We start from the raw sequence: 24145 nt of genomic DNA, 5'->3' as shown, positions 1-24145 counted from the left end.
TGGTGGGAAGTTTGTTATATAGCTATACGTAATGACGTTGTATGCGTAAACCTATATATATATATATATAATATTACACCAATATATATAATAGTTATGTGTATATATAATATAGTAGGCGCGATTCGAGTTTTCGCACGTTCCTTTTACGCCTGTTATTATTATTATTATTATTATTATATACCAGCCGTCGCCGGTCACCTCCTCGAACGCAAGTTGGATTTATGTGTGCCACATAAATTACGCGCGCGCGAGACCGACAAATTTACCGTACGTGAACGCGTTAGTGCTGCGTCGTCATCGTCGTCGTCGTCGTCGTCGTCGTCGTCGTAGGCCACTCTCACTGTTTCACCGGTGTTACTCTGTTATACATATTGTATTGCATGTATATTAAGTAGAATATCTATGTAAAATAATACCATAGTATAATATTGTATATACTGTAGAATATTATAAATATATGTACTTAAGGGCGTCGCTTGCATAACGACTACGTTACATTAAATTAATTATTTTCAAAATATAGAGTAGGTACGTATTACATATATATATATATACTCAAATTTAAAGATATCACTTACATAGTTAGGTATTTATTATATTAATATGTCACCGCAATAACTTCATGAAAAAAAAATCAAAGTATTAGTGACGTACATGGATGGGATGGGCTATAGCAGTGAGTTTGTAGCCTTCCTCCCCCACGCTAAAGCATCATAAAAAACGTATTAATAAAAAAAATGTAATACTTTGTGACATGTTGATATGTATTTTCCATTATTATTTATCACAGATTATATGGTGTACAGGTGTACTGAATTATTATACTTAATAATAATGGTTTTTTCGATAACTTTAACATCCTATCTGATGATCGAGAAAAGTTGTCATGCAATATGAATTTGTTATACAATTTATACAATACAATTTCATTTTATTTATGGTTATCAGATATTATGTACCTAATATCATATAATTTATCAATATTAAAATTTGTTGCTGACAAATTTTGATTTAAAATTAACTCTTGAGTGCTGCCACTTGGCGCTACATCATTATTGCTATTTACCAAAGCCCTCCCCGAAAAAATATTTCTATATACGTCACTGGGTAACCGTGGTCATCATTTTATTATTAATGGCTACGTGAAGAAATCGTTTTTAACATGATAAACATTTCAGAAAAAAGGTAAATGCTGTAGCTGTACAAGCATATTATATTAAAAAGAAAAACGTCGGTTGCGAGCATAGCTGCGTGGTTGACCGGTAGAGTGCACGTGACGTATGTTCACAACAATTTTTTTCGCGACGTCACGTGAACGACGGTGAGAGAGTGAAAAGTTGTGGGTGCGGGGCTGTTTAGTTTTCGGCCTCACGTATATGTTTTATGATATACAAGACAATGCATTCAAGTGTTTATTATAGGTACCTACTGATTATTTCGAAAAGTCTCAACTATTTTTTAGACATTTGTTTAACATATAATATTACTTAATTTGATGTGGCTGCAAAACATGATTTAAAAAATAAACTAATAATTACAATTTTTTATTATTACCGTTTTTAATTTTTTACTTTATTAAAGTCTACAATTAAAGTGTATTATCAATTTCATATTCTGAAGCAAGATATATTTTTTAGAGTATTACGTTACATAAAAATCGAGAATAATTCCGAACGTGTAGTTCATTATAGTTATAAGTACCTATAGTTGGGGTACTTACAGTTTAGACGATTATTGGAGTTGTGTGGCACTTGCTTAACAAATTAACTGTACTCGTGTGAAATTCAATTTGTATAATATTATGTAGGTAATAATGCATTTACTCCAAAAATGTATTATTCTGCTCCGAAACACGAATAAAACATGTATCTTGTCATTAAAAAAAGAAAGAAAAACGTTGTTTTGCAATGACATATCAAGTCGTGTAAGAAAAACATTTTAAAAAAAAGTTAAGTTTTCAAAATAATGAATGTAGACATTTAAATGGATCACCTTGTGTATTAGATATTTACGAGCGCGATGACTTACAAGTCGTACAATAATTAATTAAAAATCGAACGAAACAATCTGATTGATAAATATATATAGTAGGTACCTATTGTATAGGTATATATAATATCGATATGTATTATGTTATTTTATACGCCTATTGGGCGCGGCTGCGAAAGCGTTAAATTCGAAAAAAGCTTTTTTTTATCCTTCAGCTAGTGTAATATGTGCTTGTCGATAAAAAAAAACTACAAATAACGTCGAGAAAAAAACTTCGCAATCAAGCGAGATTTCAGATTTATAAAGTTCGTCAACCATTACCATAGTAATTTGTTATGCAATTACCAAATTGTTGTTGATTTTCCCAAAGGTTTTTTTTCTCACAAAAACCCAATCCGAATATATGCTAACTATGCCTTATGTATAATTTGTATATATCAATTACAAGTCTTATTCTTTGTGATAATTAATGATGTAAATAATAATATATTACTTACCCAATCTAACCCTATCAAAACATATAATAATATTAATTTAACTTCGATATATTTATGGGAATAATTGTCAAGATAAAATTTTATCTATTTATTGATTTTAAATGATAGCCTGTAAGTTGATTTTTGTCTTTAAATTTACAAACAGCTATTGGAAGGTATAGTTGATTTTTTTTAATGTTTAAATCAAAGACATTTCATTGTAATTCTCTCATCACGAAACCACAACAATAAATCACCCATTTATAAATTTATAACATGTTCACAATTTTTTACAAAAGTTTCTCGTACTACAATCAGTTAAAATTTTAAAAAGCATTAAATAGTTTACTTATTTATCACTAAAAGTCTTATAAACACTTTAAAATAGTAGACACAATTATTCTCAAGTTTAGCTTGAGTTGATTTGGCCGACATTTATAGTGTGTAATAGAAATAGGTAATGCTTCTTTATAAGCACTCTTGCCGTTTGTCTGCCACAGACATATATTTTTAGATACCATTAAAAAAACACAGGCACCTACCAAAATGGAGTATCCATTTTTTTAATTTAAAAAAAATATGCATTAACATTAATATTTGGTTGCATGCACGTTATGAGACAACTTAATAATTTAATGACTGTTATCTGCCCATTTGTGAAACCGCGAGTTACATTAACCGTTATTATGGTTTTTTATCATAATAAATGTTATAATATTACGTCTGTATATACACAAACAATATTAAGTCAATTTTCTATAGTTTTATTTATAATAATAACCTGTATGTCTCGCGATAGCTATATAAATATGATAATATTGCATATGGATATGGATGTCAGATTTGACACCAATTTGACAGAAATTATTGTAATGCTATTTCTATGATATAATTAATAGAATAAATATTTTGTAATGACATGAAATGCGTTTAGTTTAATAAATGTATTATGATAATTATTTATAGTGGGGTGCCTGCTATTATACATATTATATTCTGCATTGATTGATTATAGCCTATAGGTAATGAAATATAAAAATATAATATTATGTTCTAATGTCCAATGTCCATGTACAATAATAATTAAATTAGTTGGTAATTGATGCAACGAAAAATTCGAATTAGGTATTTTATTATTATATTTCATGTACCTACACAAAACAACATTGTGCAAACGTTTTATCGAACTAAATACTAAAATCATTATTCATCTACTTTCCCTTGTCTGCTTTGCTCACTCTGTCATTCTCGTTCTCTTTCATATCACGCTATCGCTCCTCCATCGTGCTATATAATATTCAATCAAAATTCTATTTCTTATTTGCTTCCTATATATCACTTGCACTAGTTGCACTCACCGTCATACCTAATCTTTAGTCGTAGCCTGTCTTACTTGGGAACCATCATCATAATAATAATATAATCTTCCTATGACCGGTATCAACAAATTTATAAATATTGCATACACGAGTTATAAAAATAATATTATTCGAGTTTAATCCGAATTTTTAACAAAATCTCAAGTATTAATACAAATCTGCATAACTAATATTATTTTGTTATAAAACATATGTATTTTTTTCATGTCTTGTATAGGTACACGTTGTAGTTTACAGATAGATAACACATGATAATTTATAGAAATATCGAAGGCACTTGCAGACATGCTGTCACTATAATAATAAGTCTATAATATTAAATATCAATTATATTGTACTATATATATGTATATCGTCGTAAATAACTGTCTATATTTAGTGCTTAATTTGAATATATTACAATATATTTTGTTCGTTTAACGGACTACTAGTTTCTGATTATATTCGATAAAAATTAAATAATAAAACTGTACATCATAATAATGTCATCGCAACAACAAAGATCTCATATTTTTAATACTTTCGCGGTCTACTACGCATGTCGTGACGTACCATACGTGGTACGTGATTACAAGAGTCTATTTTATTTTATTCGATAGGTACGACATTTTCACCATAAGTACGATTCACCACCATTATGCCACAACTCCAAGAAAGGTCAACACACATTGAATGCCTTCGTCATAACCAGTAGAGTAATCACAGACCAACTACGTCCAGTATTTAATAGTAAATAATGTCTATTAGGTACGACCTTAATGGACATAAAAAAAAATACAGCCACCCACATTCTAATATTCTATTAAAAAATGTGTACTATAATAAATACGGGTAATTATATTGATGTTCATATAATATCACAGCGATAATGTTATTTCGTGTTTATTATGCAAATAACTATATTTATCATAAAAGAGTAATTTTTCAGAAACCTCAAAACAGTATATTAATATTTTTTTAAAAGGAGTTCTGAATCAAGCTGAAATTCATCAGTGGACTATACATTTTTTTTTTATTATTATATAAATTGAACGACGATAAAATCCTTTAAGTACCCAACGAAGTTTTCGACAAGAGATTAATAAATTTTACTAATTTATTACACTGTACTTAAATTTCAATGTTTTTTTTTTTTTTGTATCTATAATTTTAATTTAAAAACCATTGGAGATTATATTGGGGTCATACATTCCATATTTCCCACACTAATAAACGTCTACTTGAAAATTACTATAATTTTTGATTTTCAGATAACATATTATAGATGTAGAAAATTGGAATATACTAAATTATTACTTGTTACGATTATTGATAGTGATATTAAATATCGTTATAGTTTGTTAAATGTTACTATATGACATAAAACTAATAGAATACAATTGAATTCATATTACAAGGCCAAACTTCAATTTGTATAGCTTAACTACAATGATTTACACTTTAAAAAAAAATTAGCTTTTATGATTTAACAACCGCAAATTCTCAGTTTTTGGTTGTTAATCATTAGCTAGAAAAGGTAGGTGCTTAAAATTAGTAGATCTAATTTAGAAGTCCACGTACCTAGTGAATGTATTCAATTATTTTTACGTCACGTACTTTACTGAATCATCAATTATCAGCAATCGGTCAATGGACGCTTTCTTCATTGTATTTTTAACTCACTAGGGAAATATTTTTTACTGTCACAATTAATTCAATATAATATTATCTTCCAACAAAAGTTTAATAGGAACTTGAGTAAAATAAAGCTATCTCACAAACCGTAAGAGTGTTTTAATTGTCAAAGTTCAATATTTTAAACAGTTTCAGCAGACAATTATTGTATAGGTGGCCTTATTGTATTATTTCATTATAATATGACTAATCATTGAATCCAAGTATAATAACATTTTATTATTATAATATATATTAATTAAAATTAATTATATTCAAATTATACTAATTAATTATATCTACTGGAAATGTAATCTGCAGCTTAAAAATATGATCATAATTTCAATTAGTTTATTTTTTGGATGTGTTTGCCATGATAAATTGAATTTATTTTGAATATAAGTCAATAAATAACAAGCGCTTTAGTTTAAATGCTTAATATAAACTAAAACAAGCTAATAGTATAGCTATTATAATGCGTTAATGCTGTAATGTAATTAGAATGAATACCTATAAAAGCCATTGACTATTTTAAATTAAAATAAATATAGAAAATAATACAAATAACAATCAGGACAGTTATATGAATGAATTTTAGCAGTTTTAAATAGAAAATAATTTATCTTTATTTTTCGTTTTAAATGTTTTACGGCTAAATTTGTCGATTAAAAAAATTTAAAAATCAAAATATATATTATTTAGATTTAAACTGTCATTGTATTTTGCAGATCACTTATGATTTGATTTCTGAAATTTTAAAGTTGCAAACGTTAGAAAGTAATTTTTCGTATTGTATTGTGTGCATATCATATTTAAACCGAGATTTTATTATCCGAGGAATGTTTTAACTTCACCGAATTTGGATTAGAAAGTTTCACTCAATGTTATGCCTTATGGTACATACATTTTATTCAACACGGTTACAGCGATGACGTAAAAAATAAAAATCAATAGTATTTTAGACATAACAATAGACACCATAAATTATTTAAAATTTTAAATTTATTACTCATCGGAGAAAATATGTTTTCACCGAGCAATAAGCAAATTAATTTATAATATTATTTATAACCTTGTACCTATTCAATTTTTAGTAAAATTAAATTGTGCTATTAAGACATGTGCATGGCATATTAAAATAATAAAATGTACAACTGTGTATCTTTATTATCTTACCTTTCTTATTTTCATACAATTAAATTTTTATAATTTTTTAAATTATTATACAGTATAATATTGTATTCAAAGATTGAAAAGAAAATTGAAAGTTTCTTATTTAGTACCTATACTGTTATTCAGTACAGTGACAATTCCATGAGATTTAAAGTTGTAATATTATATTATGATGTTGCTTTTAATATGGTTAAACACGTTAAATAGGAGATAAATTATATATTACAATGTAAATATCATGATTAAGAGTCATGACTGTGAATTTGTAGGAAAGTGTATTATTTTTTGATGATTGTGAAACGTAGCTTTATAAGTACACAAAATTTGAACAATTTAACAACAAATTCATCACATTTTTCTATTTTAGTTAATTTTCTGGTATTTGTAATCGAATTCTGTCAATTTATGTGTTTGAAAACTATTTTTATTTCACGCAGGCTGTAATTACATCAAATTTACGAAAAATAAACCTATTCAATAATATTGTACACAAGCTGTGCATACGGTTTAGGTCAAGATTCGATAGGTAACAAATAGTCATGGAGCTATGGAGTCATGTAACATACTAACGTACAATATCCTATAATGTAAATATATAAAAACTAAATTAAAAATCAAGTACATTCGGGTAATTTCAAATATAATTTTTGCATTTCAAGTTCATATTTTATTGCATTTTTTAAGGTTCTTTACTGCGCATTAAATTCACAGCCCCAAACATGATGTATACTCGTACATATCAGGTAACAAGAATAATCATAATTCGCGATGAATATACAAATATAAGAAAATGTGCAGCGCTTTTTATTAAACAACTGCACTGTTCAGCATTTTTTTTTTTTTTAATTATTTATTTATTTAAAGCCTCAACTGCTAAGGGTATTGGCTTACATTTTAAAGATCCATTATTAAACTATATATATAATCTAAATTATTACATTGTGGTAGGTTTGAGAGTATCATACAAAGAAGAGAAGGATAAAAAACGAAAAAAGGTTCAGAATTTTTGCGAAAAACTGTTTAATTTGTATTATGAAAATTATAATCAAAAAAATGTGAGTAAGTACAATAAAGATGATTGTTTATAATAATATTAAATACTGTTATTTTATGTGCTTTTAATTCGTATAGATTATTAATTCATCAAGTTTTGGTTTAAATATTGTACTACTGCTATTATATATAGGTACGACGGTACCACTCTCTCTTTCTTTTTGCTTGAAGTATCAACTTATCGGATATTTTTCCGAAATAATGCGATTCTGCTCTATTTTATTTTGTATATACTTGTATAGGATTTTTTTTGTTAGTGTTAAGATTAAATGAGTTGCCATTTTGTTTTCATTGTTCTTTATATGTTTTGTTCAAAGTCGGCCCTCTATAATATATTGTGTCGTATAAGGGTGATTCATCTCATAGAATCGATTTGGGAGAACTATAGGGGGGGATTGAGATATACGCCTACAGATCGATTCACATTGCCGTCCGGATTCGACATACATAATATAATTATTTTTATTTGAAATGACTACATTTTTTTATTTTTTTGTAATTATGGCGAGTCGACAGTTGTCATTGAGAAATCTAATTAGTACTAATGGAAACCTTTATGATTCATTCTGGAAAGTACTTAACATACATCTGTACCTACTAATAATTAATGTGTTTTTATCCGTCAAATATAAATCCATGCATAATATGTTTCACTTAATAGACCGTTCTAGAATAATTGCAGTCCTTTTAGAATTTAAGACCCAATAAGAATGATGACCATTGATCGCTGTAAAAATTATTTAATATTGATACAAAAAAAAAACACACACACTACACTTATAGATAAAATATACCAAATTGTAAATGTTATCAAGTATATTATATGTACTGTTTATAATAATATAACGCATTAATGATAATATGTCTGACGGTGAAAAACAGCTACGCTGTTGTAATTACTTCGTTATGGAAATACAATTGCTTATTTTAATATAGGTAAACAATTATTAACGTACAATGCACAAGACTCAAAATTAATTATATTTATTCAAGAATATTGTCTTGTGTACCTAGTACCTACTTTTCGTGTTTATTCCCATTTATAACAATAACGCATTTACGTACAAACTTTCCACCCATTAATAATTTCCTAGCTTATACTATTATATTATAAATTTATAACAGTCTTAATCTCTCTTTGTATAGTCTAATATATTCGGACAATAATAATTATAATATTGTACCGTTACATACAGCACCGATGGCGTTATTGCAATAATAATAATAATAATAATAATATGGTCCATCATATACGCACGTGTCTCACACTCACACAACATACATTTATGACTTGGTGACAATAATAGATTTTCATGCGCATAGAGTAGTTTTTTAACTCGAGTGAGGTCGATATTTTTATACATTAATTTTTTTTTTTTTGTACATAAGGCTCTTATTTTCATTGAATTTCTATGACAACTCGTTTTAGGTAACTTGCCGTGTCACTTTTGCGTTTACTCTCAAGGTGAATAACGCGCGTAACGCCAGACGAACGTACCTACCTAATAATAATAAAATATAATATAAATGCATAGCCAGTATGACGTCAATGAGTCGCTGCGAGACTCGAAATAGCGAAATAGGCTCGATGGGAAAATTATGAATATTATAATAGATACCTAGCTAATACCAGTAACCATTATTATAATAATAACATAATCACTGTGAAATACGACAAACGCATTTCCGTGGAATAATCCAACAAGTGGCCGTGTGTGTATGTCAATCCATTGTATAGTAATCGATTAAAACAATAATTAACAACGGTTTGTTCGTCCCGAAAAAAACTAGTTTTCAGTTAACTCGGTTTTTTCATTCCTCCTCCACGAGCTTTGTGTAATGGTCATTATGATACCCATCACGCAGCGTCCTTCGCATGCTTTTATATTTATAAAAATGTTTGCATTAATTTAAAACGAGACCTATACTAAAAGGGGCTCGGGGGTTTATTCGATTCATTAATATTTAGTTAGTAGTAGGTATAGTTTTTTGTTTTTGTTTTTGCAATCGTCAATAATGATAATAGCGCTCTTTGTCGGATGAGTGGACGACGAAAATTTTTAATAATTCAAAAATGTTATATCATTATTATTATAATGTATTCAAAGTCTGTGTTGGAACATCATGTAACTTTTCATAGAAAACCGACCGAGTAATCTTCTACGTTGATGTCAGTCAGTTTTAGGAAGTGCGTATATCCGTGCATACATACGCGTGTACCTATTATTATTTTTATTTTTTACAATGCGACTGATCGATGAATAATTATGTACTCTTTACGGTTTTCGGTTAGAATGTTGAATGCTTAACTACACTTCATGACTGAAAACCAAGTCACGTCGAATAACTCGTATTTTTTCAGAACGGTTGGCCAATAATTATAATAAATTCGCTCCATCATCAGAAGAATAGTGGTTTAAATAATAGATAAATAGACTATTAATTCATTGAGCATTATTGTATACCGATAGCCAAGTCTAAAACAAATATGCATAAAAAATGTTCCAAATCTGGAAAAAAAAAGATTTAAAAACGTAAGCCGAAGTATTTTTTTATTCATTAAATTTATCTCGATGCGATGTATTCGCAAAACTTGTTTCCATTTGAATTTATTATATTCTTGTCTCGTAAATTTTAAAACAATTTAGTCTAAACAAATATCATTATGATAATCGATTATACATATATAGGTATGTTAAATTATAAATGATATAAAAACATAATCTTCTGATAAATAAACGTTAATTGCATTACAGTCCTATAATACCTACCTATACTGTTATTTAAATATTTAATTATTTGTGAACACCCGATAGTGTTGATGTTGCCAGTACGACTTGTCTAAGTAGGTACTTACTGGTTTTTAAAACAATCTAAAACACTAAACAAACAACAGAGAAAAAAATCAATTTCAATTAAATGCAATAAAAGTATTTCAAACAACTTTTATTATATTCTATACCTAGTTTAAGTCGGTCGCTATAATTTTACTCACGTCCTATGGTATACATATTATAATATATTGTATATCATGTGGTCTGATGATTATACATAATTTATTTTAACTAGATGCAGATGTATTATTATATAATATTATGAACTATATGCATTATCATTTAATACATTATGAAACACAATATTTTATTTTAATAACTACGTTATTTTTAATCTGATATATAGGAATTCATTTTTATGACACGATCATTTTTAACGGTAAATATCTATGTTATAGGTACCTACTGTTAACACAAATCAAACCAATTTTTAATATGGATTACGCACGGGGTTTACCTAAAACATTGCAGCTGAGTAAACTTATTTTACAACAATAATAATATATTTTTTATTTTATATAAAAAAAGTAGGTACCTAATGTGTTCAATATTCTTTGATGTGTAGGTATAATTTGTTGAATTATACGAACACATAAAACATAATTAGAGTAATTATTTTAAAATCTAATTGAATAATGAAACATAGAATAATGTTGCCCTAAATAATAATTTATTAACCAATGAAATTAATTTTCCAAGTAGAAAAATTACAGTTATATAAATATTGCATTAATTAATTACTCTATCAAAATATTATATCACCTTTTATATTTCAGTGAATTATACTATCGAAAATTCTTTTGTGATGACACATTAATACATTATTATAAAACATTTCAAACCAAAGTAACTTGAGTAGTCGGAAAATCAATTTTTGGCATATGAGTTGTTTATGATTATAATTTTTATTATGATTTAAAATATAAATAAATATAATATAGTTTTTAATCCTGGGACTAATATTTTGAATGCAAAAAGTTCCTTATTATGTCAATTTATTTGGTTATACATTAAAAGTTTATGCTTTCAATTAAAATGTATGACTTAAATATACATAAATACAAATATAACAGCAGACAATGTCTGATATTAAAAATATTATTTTACTGCTTTATAAATACGTCCAAAACATCTCGATAACCCGAATTTAAACTTTCGTGTTTTCAAAAGGGGATACAAAACAAACTTCATGCATATTAAAATATTAACCTGAGGCACAGAGTTAAACAAGTCCGTAATGGGATAATGAATATCAAATACAATTTAAATACATATAGAAGGAAACAAAAATTAAAAAATTAAAAAGTTCGAAAGATTTTATGGCACTGAGTTATTAAACGATGATCCCTATGGCTAGGTACATATAAATAATTGGATAAATAATTTAATATAATTGGAAAATTGAATGCTGCAATATCTATATAAAATAAATTAATATATATAAGCGAAAATATTATGATTAAACGATCATTAAATACGTTATAAATATATATATTATATAGGTACGTATAATTGTGATTGCAATGTTTATGTTGTTAAAAATAATGAAAAAAAAAATATCCATAATAGTGTGATATGTATTGGTATTGGCTGCAATAAGGTATATGCAAACATATAAATATTATATAGATATATGCACGTATGTGTGTGAACGTCACAGACTGATCGGATAACACTATAATATATTATGATCAATTCATGATCATTAGGTTGCCTTACATAATAAATTGTATAAATGCAATAATGCAAATAATGGGAACATGAAAAATAACTGTGCAACTAAATATCACAAAGTGTTATTCGTGCGTAGACTTTGTGATTTAAAACTAAATAAAATAATTTTTAGGTACCTTTAACCAATAACCTTATAATAGTACAATAACGCTTCAATAATAATAAAATTCATCATTCCTAATAATATTTGAAAATTAACTGAATGTGTATTTTTCTATTTCCGATTTACTATTGCGTAAAGAAAATTAAATAATTGTACAATATAATAGTTGTCAATTCGTATTTAAATCTGCTCAAATTAATAATTTGTCGTACTTAATCAAAACTAATCATTTATTGATTTATTTTTAATTATTTCACTTAATATGAGTGTATCTATTATCATATACTATATAAACACATTTTGATGAATTTTTATCATTTATTTAAACCACACTCAGTAATGAACATGCTAATGAACTAGTTCAATTAATTAGTTTTATTTTTATTTACATGATATATTTATCGTGGGATGATAGTATAAAAAGGTTTTAAATAACCTGTTTTACAATAGAGCATTTTTCAGAGGTTTGTCCAAAGACATATAAAACCTTTTTTGCTTATTTGTGTATCTCATTAATTTATAGCACGTATCAAACTAACTTCTAGTTTAAAACATGTGCCAATGAAAACTTGTAAGGACAATTTGAAAAAGTAAATTTCGAAAAAAAAAACATAATGAACCTTTTACTATTTTCCCACGTAATATATAAGGAAAAGTCAAATATAGATAATATTATCAACTTTAATGGTACCGAGTCGGCATTTAAGCATTTTTTATTGGTACTACCGACACGTCTCATATATGGATATTATTTTATAAGTTTTTCGTAACGTGGAGACTTACCATTGTCAAATTAATTTAATTTCGAGTCACCGCTCGGTTTTATTCTACGAGCCCAAATAATTATGAGAAGAAAAAACGAGTGCGTTTTCTACAAATCTCAAGCCCGAGTGCCCGACACTACATATATTATATGTAGGTATTAAAACGATTTCATTCACAAGCACGGCCGTGTTGCATTGCACAACTGTATCATATCATATTTCGTGACTGTTATTAGTTATAAAAATATGTTAGTCATTAATAAGAGGTACTGTTCCGAATTCCCGGACGAATTCCGTTATAAAATTATACACCATAGCTGCATATCAGATTCATTGACGTTTCAGTAGACCATATTAAGTCATTTATTATTATTATTATTCATGTAGGTACGTCTTATACATACATACACCAATAAGATAGAATTTTAATATACTTAGATATCTACTTTTAATGAAGTCCCATCGATGGATGCCCTGACAGCGCCGAATAGATATCATTTTAGGTATCATCGGCCCACCGAGTTTTGCATGAGTTTTTAACCGACCCTAAAAGGCCCATTTTCAAATTGACCTAGATTTTACGCAGCGCACCGACGTAAATAAACGTATTTATATTTGTAATTTGTATTGTAAAATAATTGCTCAAACACTAACTTATGATCGGCCTTTTTTTTTTTAGTTGCCCACTGAGCTTTTCTCAATACCTCGCTACTTCAATCCGGATCTGGTCCCCGACATTACATAATGGCAAATGTGGGCATTATAACTTACTAGTTAAGAAGTTATAAAGTTAAGTTAAATAGTTTTTTTTTTCTTTTAACTAGTTAATTTATTTTTTAATCAACTCAATGCCGGAGCTATATAATTAGATGATCCCCGGTGCAAATTTAATCTGTAGGGATAGGAGTAAATTCAATAAAAAAAAAAAAAAAACGAAGGGTGATTAAGCTATGCATTTTTACATTTTAGTTTTTAGTTTTTTTTTGTATGTAAGAAGTTTTTAGTACTACACGAACATAATTTGAGGGTGCTAATAAATCCTAAGCCCCCCCTCCCTATTTGCGTCTATGTCTGTAGCAGACCTAATGTTTTTCATTTAATTTTTAAACAAAAAAGTAAAAACGGCATCATCGATTATCATTATAATATTATATTATGATCTTTTAAAAAAAAAAAAAATCATATAATTATACTTTTCAACGATTAAAATATCATAAAATGTATTTATAAACATTTTGGCTCTTGATACCATTGTATTTGTCCATATGGCTCGTGCTCATATTCATGTTTGCCACCCCTGGTGTAGGTTCTTATATTGCTTTATCTAAGTATGGGCGCTATATACGAAAATTGAAACGAAGGGGCTCTGGTGCAATGAACCACCAGAGCCGCACCGCAGTTTCTACGACACTGAATCAACTTATGAATTTAACTAGTTTAATTTACGGTTGAAATAACTTAGCTTTTCTCGATTTGTTTATAAAAATAATCCATCAAGTTAAAAACATTTTGAAATTGTTCGTTGACATACGTAAATATATTTTATATGATAATAAAATAAATCAACACAGACATTTCTGTTCTTTTACTTAATAAAATAATATTTTGTATATTGATATATTTTATTAGATAAGTTAGACACAGTCACTTTTTTTTTAATAAGATTTGCATACTAATAATAATAAAAAAAAAATATCAAATTTTTTTGAAACCGAGTTTATATTATTTTCCATATTAATTTTTAACTTATCGAGTTCAATGGACGCCAACAATAATACACGCTCGTCACCTATTACAACTATTATAGTACCTACACTCTACTGCATATAAGCGAATTTACCGATTTTTCTATTTTTCGGGAGCTAGATAAATCTTTATTATATTATTAGTAAAATAGACATTGAACTGCTCAGAATAATATGTATACGACAGATAAATTTAACTTCCATCGTGATATGTTATCTTAATAAAATATTATGATTACTGCAGATGGCAATAAATCATTATTTCATAAATATTGCATATGTTTAATCTTAACAACACTGAACCCAATTATCGACAGGTGTGTATACATAAATAAAAATGCTGTTTGGTATAATATACGACTTGAGCGTCTCAGTGATGGTTCACCCCGAACTTAAAAACAGGAAAGTAAATAAGGATCAGGAAGGTAAACCGTTTTAGTTGAAAAATTTTACTATTTTTTTGGAACGTTTCCGGATAAAAATATTATTGAAATACACAACTGCGACAAGATATTATCAATTGAAAAATAAAAATACATACAAAAACTTTACTTATAAGTTATACATTATAAAACCAATAAAAAAAAATTGAAATGCATAAGATTATAATAATGGTGACCTGGAAACTTATAATGTTAGTTTTTGTATTTTCATATTTAGTCTAATAACTATAATGTTTGTGTCGGTGGTTAATATTTTATTTTGAAATTAGGTGAACATAATACTGCAGAAGTCGAAAACGAATTGAAAAACGAAAAAAAAATCGAATAGTTAAGATTTATTTGACAGTTATTATTTATGGATATGTAAGTATCATAATTTTAGCAAAATAATTTTCATATCACGATGTACATGCAATATACTATATAGGTATAATATTATCTGAGTGCTCGTCTATTTAAAACAGTGTATAGTTTCTTATTTAAATTAAAAAAATAGTAATGATAATAATGTATTACAAGTTTTATTTCCGGTTTATTTTTTTTTTTACCTACAACCAATGTGAAGAAAGTATATAATTTAATAAACATGTAAAGTAGAAACAAACAAATCTTAAAATTATGCGTAGTAATTATATTCCGTAGAATATTGTTGTTTTGTAGCTATATTTTATTGATGATGGTGAGATACCAAAACGTTTGATGATATAAAATCTGAAAATGTATTAATTTTTAAGTCAACAAAGTTGTTTTGAAGTTAGCTCGTTATGTATACCGTAAATTATCTTAAAATCTTAGAACTAATTAATTAGTTTATTCATTATTAACCCAATAGATGTAAAATATTAATATCAAACCTTAAAGTCAAATATTTTATTACAAATTTTGATGATTAAACCCAAAATAATAAACAGCACCGTTTCACTTAAGTGCCAATAATGGTTCAATTACAATATTATACTTTCAGTCTTTGCTTAGGTTAACATTTGAAAGAGTATAATATTGAAATATTATGTGAGTGTGGCAACGTTTTATTGTGGTGCAGTACTTACACAATTTCCAATGTTAAGATAAGCAAAAAATGATGATAATAGTTTAATGCCTATCAAGACTTTCGAGTTAAGAGCACATTTACATATTGCAGTGTTATCTCTATTTTACGAAATAGGTATGAACGATCAATTTTGTGTCGTTTGTTTGAATGTTTGGATAAATTAACGCATCTTCAGACTTAGTGGTAATAAGAGCATGTTCCGAGCTTGTACGATTATAATGCTAGGCATACAGGTATACCATATACCTATATTGATTTTTACTAATTTCTAATTTTTAAGTGAGTATAATTCACCCTAATTCATAAATATATCTCAAAAGTTATCGTTGTTGAGATTTTTTCATTAAAATCATTTATCTTAAAATTTAAACTATTTATATAGTGTAAAACACAATGTACGTAAATATACATATATAATAACAAGTGTTGTTAGATATTTAAGTTTGACGGTAGATTAACTCATTCTAATTTCGAAGCTAACAAAAATTGGTCTTTCTGAACAAAAATTTCAAATTTGGCATGATATTGAACGTTTGTATCAAAATCTGGGCGTTTTGTTAACTTAAACGGTATGTCATCCAAAAAATGTATATTCTCAAGCAAGGTTCAATATCCCGATTAAAATATTATTGTGTTAAATTCGTTGTGACTTATATTGCGATTATTATTTTTAATATAAAATCAAATTGTTGAGTTTCATGCAAACAGTCAAAATCAATTGTACTAAAAAAAAAAAAAAAAAACAAAAACAAAACCAATAACAACCATCATAAAATCATTGTATATTTGGCGTTTATTGAAGTGTTTATGTTAACGTCACGGGTCAAGCTACTCCGCGATAATAAAAAACCTATCAATATACTATTATTATAATATAAAAACGGTGTTAATTATTGTGAATCTTATGGTTCGAAATTATCATTATTGTCGTCATATACACGCAAAACACTTTCAATAGCAATCTATTACGTCATTCGAACTACGCTCTTATAATATTGTTTCAATTAAACGCAATTGACGCCGTAATATTCTTCAACGCGCCGACTTCGCTATAACTACTGTTTTACTGTGTGTGTATATATAACCATCTCCCTCTCCTCCTTCCGCCAATCATCACTCGGTCAAATAATAATAAATCATCGACGACCATCCATGTCACTCGTGGCCGTCGATTAATTAACCATAATAATAATAATATATAATACCCCATTCTGCAGTTGTGTCGAGGCACGTGCAATGCGACGTCTCGGAAAAAAAAATGAATATTTATATATTATTATTATTATTATTATTGTTGTTGTTGTTGCACTTGCATAATATGTGGAATTGTTTTTAATTTTTTGAGACGGATAAACTATGAGCCCGTCATTGCGCCCATTGATGTTTACTTGACAAATTATTTTTCGATTGACGCACAAGCACAACACACGCAAAATACAACAATGATAAATATAAATAACACATTATATTGGATCATTATTAACGAAGAGCGTGCAGGGTAAATAAATTGACAATTTAATGCGATGAGATGAGGTTCCTCGTAAATTAAAAAGTTGTTATAACCGCGAAATTAAAAAAAATATATATCGACAATTTAGTCACAATTTTATATGATTTTTTGGGGTTAGGTTAATTGGGTCCGATATAAGTTTGGTACACATCGAAAGCGGTAAATTGAGTACAGGTAAAAAATGGATAGTTAGTAGTTAGTTAAGTTCCAGAAAAAAAAATGTAGAAGCAGGTAAGTTGAGTCCCGCGAAAAAAAATATTATATAGGTCACGGCTACTAATTTAAAAAAAAAAATAATTTTATCATTATTACATTATATATATATAACGTATTGTATAAAAGTAAATTGCATTATATTATATTATATACCTACTGCACTTATATCGATTAAAAATATTAAAAATACAAATGAATTGAAAAATAAATTTCATTATTAAGTATATATGATGTACTCCCTGAAAAATGTATTAATATTAATTTAAAAACTCAAATCGGGTTGTAAAATTACTGGTGTATTTGGTCATTTGCTCCCCCATATAATATAATAATAATAATGAAATTAATTTTTTAAATTGATTTGTATTTGTAATAATTTTAATAGACATAAATTATATAGGTATATGTATAATAATATAATATAGTGGAATTAATTAATTAATTTTTTTTAAATTTTTTAATTAGTAGCCGGGATCAACAATCTTTTTTTCCCCGGGACCCAACTATTACCTACTACTTGTTTTTTGCCGGGACTCAATTTACCGAGAAATGGTCATTTGGGGTCCAATTTACTAATCTCGGATTTTATATATATATACGGTGCTTTTCAACGATTGCAATACTAACATATTATGCATTTCGAATTTCAACTACCAATATGGAATTGGCTTTAAGTGATGTCTGAAAAAGGTTTCACAAATTGGTTATTTTCACACGAGTATTATTGGAGAATTTCATTTCGTCTGAAACGGCTTTACACGAGGAGTAATATTAAATTCACAATTTAATTGATCATACTAGTACTAAAATAGAACTATATATATATATATATAAATTGCACTAAGGCCAATGTGAAATTCAAATCGTGTCCAAACTGATAGTTTTACACTATCAATTTAAAACCAATAATTCGACACCATATTAAAGTTTTACTTCTCATAAAATATTGCATACCTATAGCAATATATTTAATATAATAATATGCATACACTGGGAAGAACACTATACAGGATGAACATCAAGCATGCTTACCGCCATTTTTTCCTTTATTGATGAATTTATATTCAACTTCTGAGTTTTGGATTTTTTTTTTAAATAATCAACGACCTTTTTTTTCGAAATCTTAAATTCTTTTGAACTACCCATTAGGAGTAGGTATCTATGCCGATACAAACTGTTTTTCAAATAAGAAACCTCGTTAATTTCTATACTGCGATAAATTGTTTAGTAGATAATTTTTTTGAAAGTATCGATACACTTTAATTTAAAAATTTAAACAAAAAGTTTCTCAGTTATGATGTTTTTTTTTTTCATTAACTCTTAAAAATGGTTAAACAAAAATATATAAAATAAAATATGCAAGGTTGGATCTAGTATTTGTTGTATAAATACTTGCGTGATTTTTAAAATTTTTACTGATGTTGAAAATGAATGAAATTCGCTAAAATTTTTAAAACACTATAATATAGTCATAATATCTTTTATGACCATCATCATGGACCAATATTATTCGTATAGTAGGTACACAAAGTGATACTCGTACAATTCAAAAATTATCCACTAAATAATTCTAGTATGAAAAACAGAAGTCCGTCCTCCTTAAGTAGTACGAAAAATCTCAAGAATTTCAAAACACGATGTTTAAGTATAATATATTTAAACATTTTGAATAACTGGATTATTGTAAAAAAAAAAAATTGGTTGAACATATAGTTAGATGATAGAATCACCCTGTATATTCGCATATTGGCATATTCGATATGGGTTAAATTTAAAATAATATGTCTCATTGTGAAAACCAGAGGGAAAATTATCTGTTTTAAAGGATATACATTACAATTTGAAATCCAAAATATTATTATTTGTGAGTTGGTATAAATTACCACAATATAAATAAAATATGTCTAATATAAATTAGTTTGTATTTTTATGTGCAAGCATTATATAATGTTCAGAGATTGAAATTAATGACATTACGGCTGGTTTTAGAAATTATGTTAAAAACAATTTTTAACTTTATGTTTTGTCGAAATTAAATATTTATTTAAAGTTTTATAGAAAATGTCTTAAACCATGTTTTTGACAAACTTTGAGTACCGACAGTGATTTTAAAGATTCTCTCGAGAGTTTCATAAACGCGTATATATTTATTATTAAATAAAGAATATTTTCTTCTGTATGGAAAAATATAAATGTAGGACAGCTTTTAAAGTTATTATTTAACGTCAAATACGAAATCTTATTTATAATAATCGTATACAGAATTTACCTATAACACAATGAACGTGCAAGACAACTTTGCGTTAAAACTAATTCAATATGACATCAAAACAGTGCAAACTGTATAATATTTGTGGAAGTTAAGAGGAAAAATGCAGGGCAACTCCTTCTGATGTATATATATGAGATTATTCTATAATTATGTTTATCACGTATTTGAAATTTTAAAAACCGATTTTGATCAAAGGCGTTTAGGTTAGGTAATCATCAGTCTCTATTTTTCAAAGGGTATTTTTAATATTTATATTACAACCTGCAGTGGCGTACTACCCCCTCCCCCGAAATTAAAATTAACGATGTGTTTCGTAACGATCGGGTGTCAGCTAGGTCATCCAATATGAAAAAATTCCAAAATACCAAAATTCTTTAAAATACAACTTTGGACCTCAAATGAGTCTCATCGAGGCCTCAGAATCTAAAATGTTTGAACTATGTTTTATATAACACATAATATCTAGGTACCTACATTAGGTACATGTCGTACATATTTATATATATTATTTGTCTTATGTCTGTAAAAATTATCTTTTTTTCACGATTTAGAGTACTCGAAATCTTTTTTCCTATTTTATTTGTTTTTGTTTATTGAACTTAACCATTTTAATGAATTTATAAGATAAAAATATATTACAGAATAGGATTAACGTTGTCTTCAAACTCAGAGATAAAATTAAACAGTAACAATTATTGTTCTCAAAATAATCATAGCATACGTCATTATCTTTTTAATTTTCAAATTATTACACACTTTATTTACTAAATAATAGATAAACAATACAAACACACTACACAAACATCATCACTGCAACACTATTATAGCCAATCGGCTATATTATAATATGAATGTTGTACACGTTCGATCGTTTTATTGTTCTTTACCAAAATAGAAAAAAATTAAATAAAACATACGATCGAACTACCTTTTAAACCGCCGTCGTCGTCTGCAGTTACACTCGCGCTAATATAACAATAATATAGTCAGAGCCGAACTCGAAGGGTTTCAGCCCAATTTAATTTGTAAGCAACCAATCCACTTTCCTAAATTTAACGGCTCAACTTAAACTGACGAAATATTACGTTTTTTTCAACAGTATTTTTACCTTCAACCAAATCTTGTAAAATGATAGGATCTAGGAACTTTTTCTATGTTGATCACAAAGAAAATGTAAAATATATCAATACATATATTTTGGTATTAACCAATAACACCAAGTACCTAGCAGTAAGAAAATCTAATGTTATAATTATATACAGAGTGTTCCGCGACGATTTAATCATTATTGCGACACTATAATTATTTCATATATCATAGTTTATTTTAATTTTTTGGTAAAAAAGCTAAAAAATATATATATTTACGAAAAAAATTGAAGATACCGCGTATTTATTTTTCTCAAAATATTGACATTTTATTTTCATTAATTTCCTAATTTTTAATATTTTTTCTGGTTTCTAGAAAAATTTCGAATTATTTAAATATGATTATTGCTAGGCGCACACTGAAAGCGTTCTCCGGACTCTCGAGTACGGGCGGTAGGTCACATGTTTGATATAACACTACGGCATTAAATAATTCACAATTTTTCATGAAACTTAAAAAAATATATTAAAAAACAGGAAATGAATGAAAATAAAATGCTGAAACATCAATATTTTCAGAAAAATAAGCCCTATAAAATCGCTACCTTTATTTTTTATTTTTTGAAAATAATTAAATAGTAAAATATATTTTTTAACTTTCTTACCGAAACATGAAAATAAAATAATTGTTGTACTTATCACTGCCACTTAGTCCGGCCATGAATATATTATAAGTAAAAGTTCATAATGTTTAATTAAAACTATACATATATAATGTAATGCCGTAAAAAAAATTGTTGAGCTATCATAGAAATTTTTTTTTTATATATAAATATAGCTCAACGATTATAATACGTTTAAATATTAACAAACCAATATAAAAAATAAACAGAATAACAAAGTAATATTAAGTAATGTAGAATTAAAAATATAAAATCACAATACCATAAAAACAACCTCCTCTATCACAATTATTACTGAAAACTATATTATATAATGATAAAAAACAATATATATGTATAATAATGTGATACCACAATAATATTATAATACTTGTACGTATAATATAATAATATACTTTACCGGTCGAATTAAATCGGAAAACGTTCTCGGGGCCGCGAAAAAAATTCGAGAAATGAAATATAACCGATTTCGTTATTATAATATTATATCGCACACACGTAGCGTGCAGTAGTTTGGTAAATACGCTGCACATCATATAGTTAATGTTATGATTTTTTTTTCTGATTTTTATTTTTATTGTTATTTTTGTTTTTCGGTCCGAAAGAGGATGGTATATCACACAGCACTACGTCTCACATAGCGTTTCATCGTTTTCCCGTCTTGCGTTTGACCCATATTATATCCCGCTGACCTTTCACACCAACCCACCGTAACGAGCTTATCTATAATATAAAACTCTACGCCTAATATACAGAGTGTAACAGAAAGACCCGACAAAAATTTAAAAATTTAATTATGTCGATTAAACGTACGTATATGACAAAAATCGTTAATATTATATGATAAGTAAATAATTTAAGAAATATACTCATGTCAGCAAGTTCTCGAAAATCATATTTTTAAAACAGTTATTACGTTCCAAATTAATTTAAACAAAAAAAAAATTGAATTAAAAAAAAAATAAACTATTTGACTTAGATAAATCTATTTTTACCATCAAAATTGTTCTTATGATCAGATTCACAAATAGGCTGTTTTGAATTTATCCAATTTTTTTTTTTTAGTGCTAAAAAATAAACATAAAAAAATTTACTATACATGTAGCACTATTTTGAACAAAACTTATTCCAAAAGTCGGTTATATCTGTTAAACTTTTGAGGTGCATATATATATATATATATTTACATCGGAGCCGACAATATCATATGATGAGAGGTACATATCGGCAATGCAAGATATAAACGCAACCAAATTGTGAGTGTTTTTTGCCTCATCGCGTAATTTTAATTTGGTATTTTTTTTCACTCTCATTTTTTCACCGCACTTGTTCATATTTACATTCGCCGCCAAACGTGCGCATCGTTATTATAATACGCTAAGAGTATCCAAAAAATCCAAAAAAAAAAAAAACAATGATTATTTAGTCAAAACTAAATTGGTCATAATTATATTTACTACTGTAATACCCGCATTATTGAGAGGCATACCGAATACTGCACATGAATTAAATGATCCGATGACCACTTCGTCTCGAAATTCTATAATAATATGTATACTAAAATATTCAATTTATATCATAATAGCTGTCCGGTAACAAAATATTCACTGTGGGTGGTTTTTTCGATTTACTGATCGTTCATCAATCTACGATGAGGTAACAACAGCAAAAAAAATGATTATGTTAGAATTTGATTTGCAGGATACATTTTGACGAAACGGTTTTTAATTTATATATAACCACTCTAAAAGTGTTTCGTTTGTATGTATATACCTGCATAGGCGGTCCCCAAGTGGCAAGACGGGGAACTTGCCCCCCCCCCCACAAGAATTTTATATTTGTTTTCTAATGCATTATCTGTAACGCATCAAATCGGTAAACAGAGATTACTTTTAAACTGTGAGCAATAAATGTAAAAAAAAATTGCATTTATTTTTTAAATTAATTTTACCCTCCCCATTCCCAGAAAAATTTCT

At 27.3% G+C, this 24145-nt stretch overlaps 1 protein-coding gene and 1 long non-coding RNA gene across 2 annotated transcripts in view; one reads left to right on the top strand and one right to left on the bottom strand.

The window, feature by feature from the left end:
* LOC149057012 (uncharacterized) overlaps positions 1-7734 on the top strand; it is a 32536-nt gene extending 24802 nt beyond the window's left edge. Inside the window, exon 3 of the long non-coding RNA XR_016190779.1 lies at positions 7622-7734. This is a non-coding gene — a long non-coding RNA (uncharacterized LOC149057012). The remainder of the gene's footprint in view (positions 1-7621) is intronic.
* IP3K2 (Inositol 1,4,5-triphosphate kinase 2) overlaps positions 1-24145 on the bottom strand; it is a 260945-nt gene that overhangs the window by 211614 nt on the left and 25186 nt on the right. The window lies entirely within an intron of this gene.

The sequence above is a fragment of the Diuraphis noxia genome, unplaced genomic scaffold, assembly GCF_037042655.1.
Source record: "Diuraphis noxia isolate RWA-SAM2 unplaced genomic scaffold, SU_Dnox_SAM2 contig0003, whole genome shotgun sequence".
In the NCBI taxonomy this organism is placed as follows: Eukaryota; Metazoa; Arthropoda; class Insecta; order Hemiptera; family Aphididae; genus Diuraphis; species Diuraphis noxia.
Note: the sequence above shows the minus strand (reverse complement) of the source record. Positions and strands in the feature narration are given on the sequence as shown.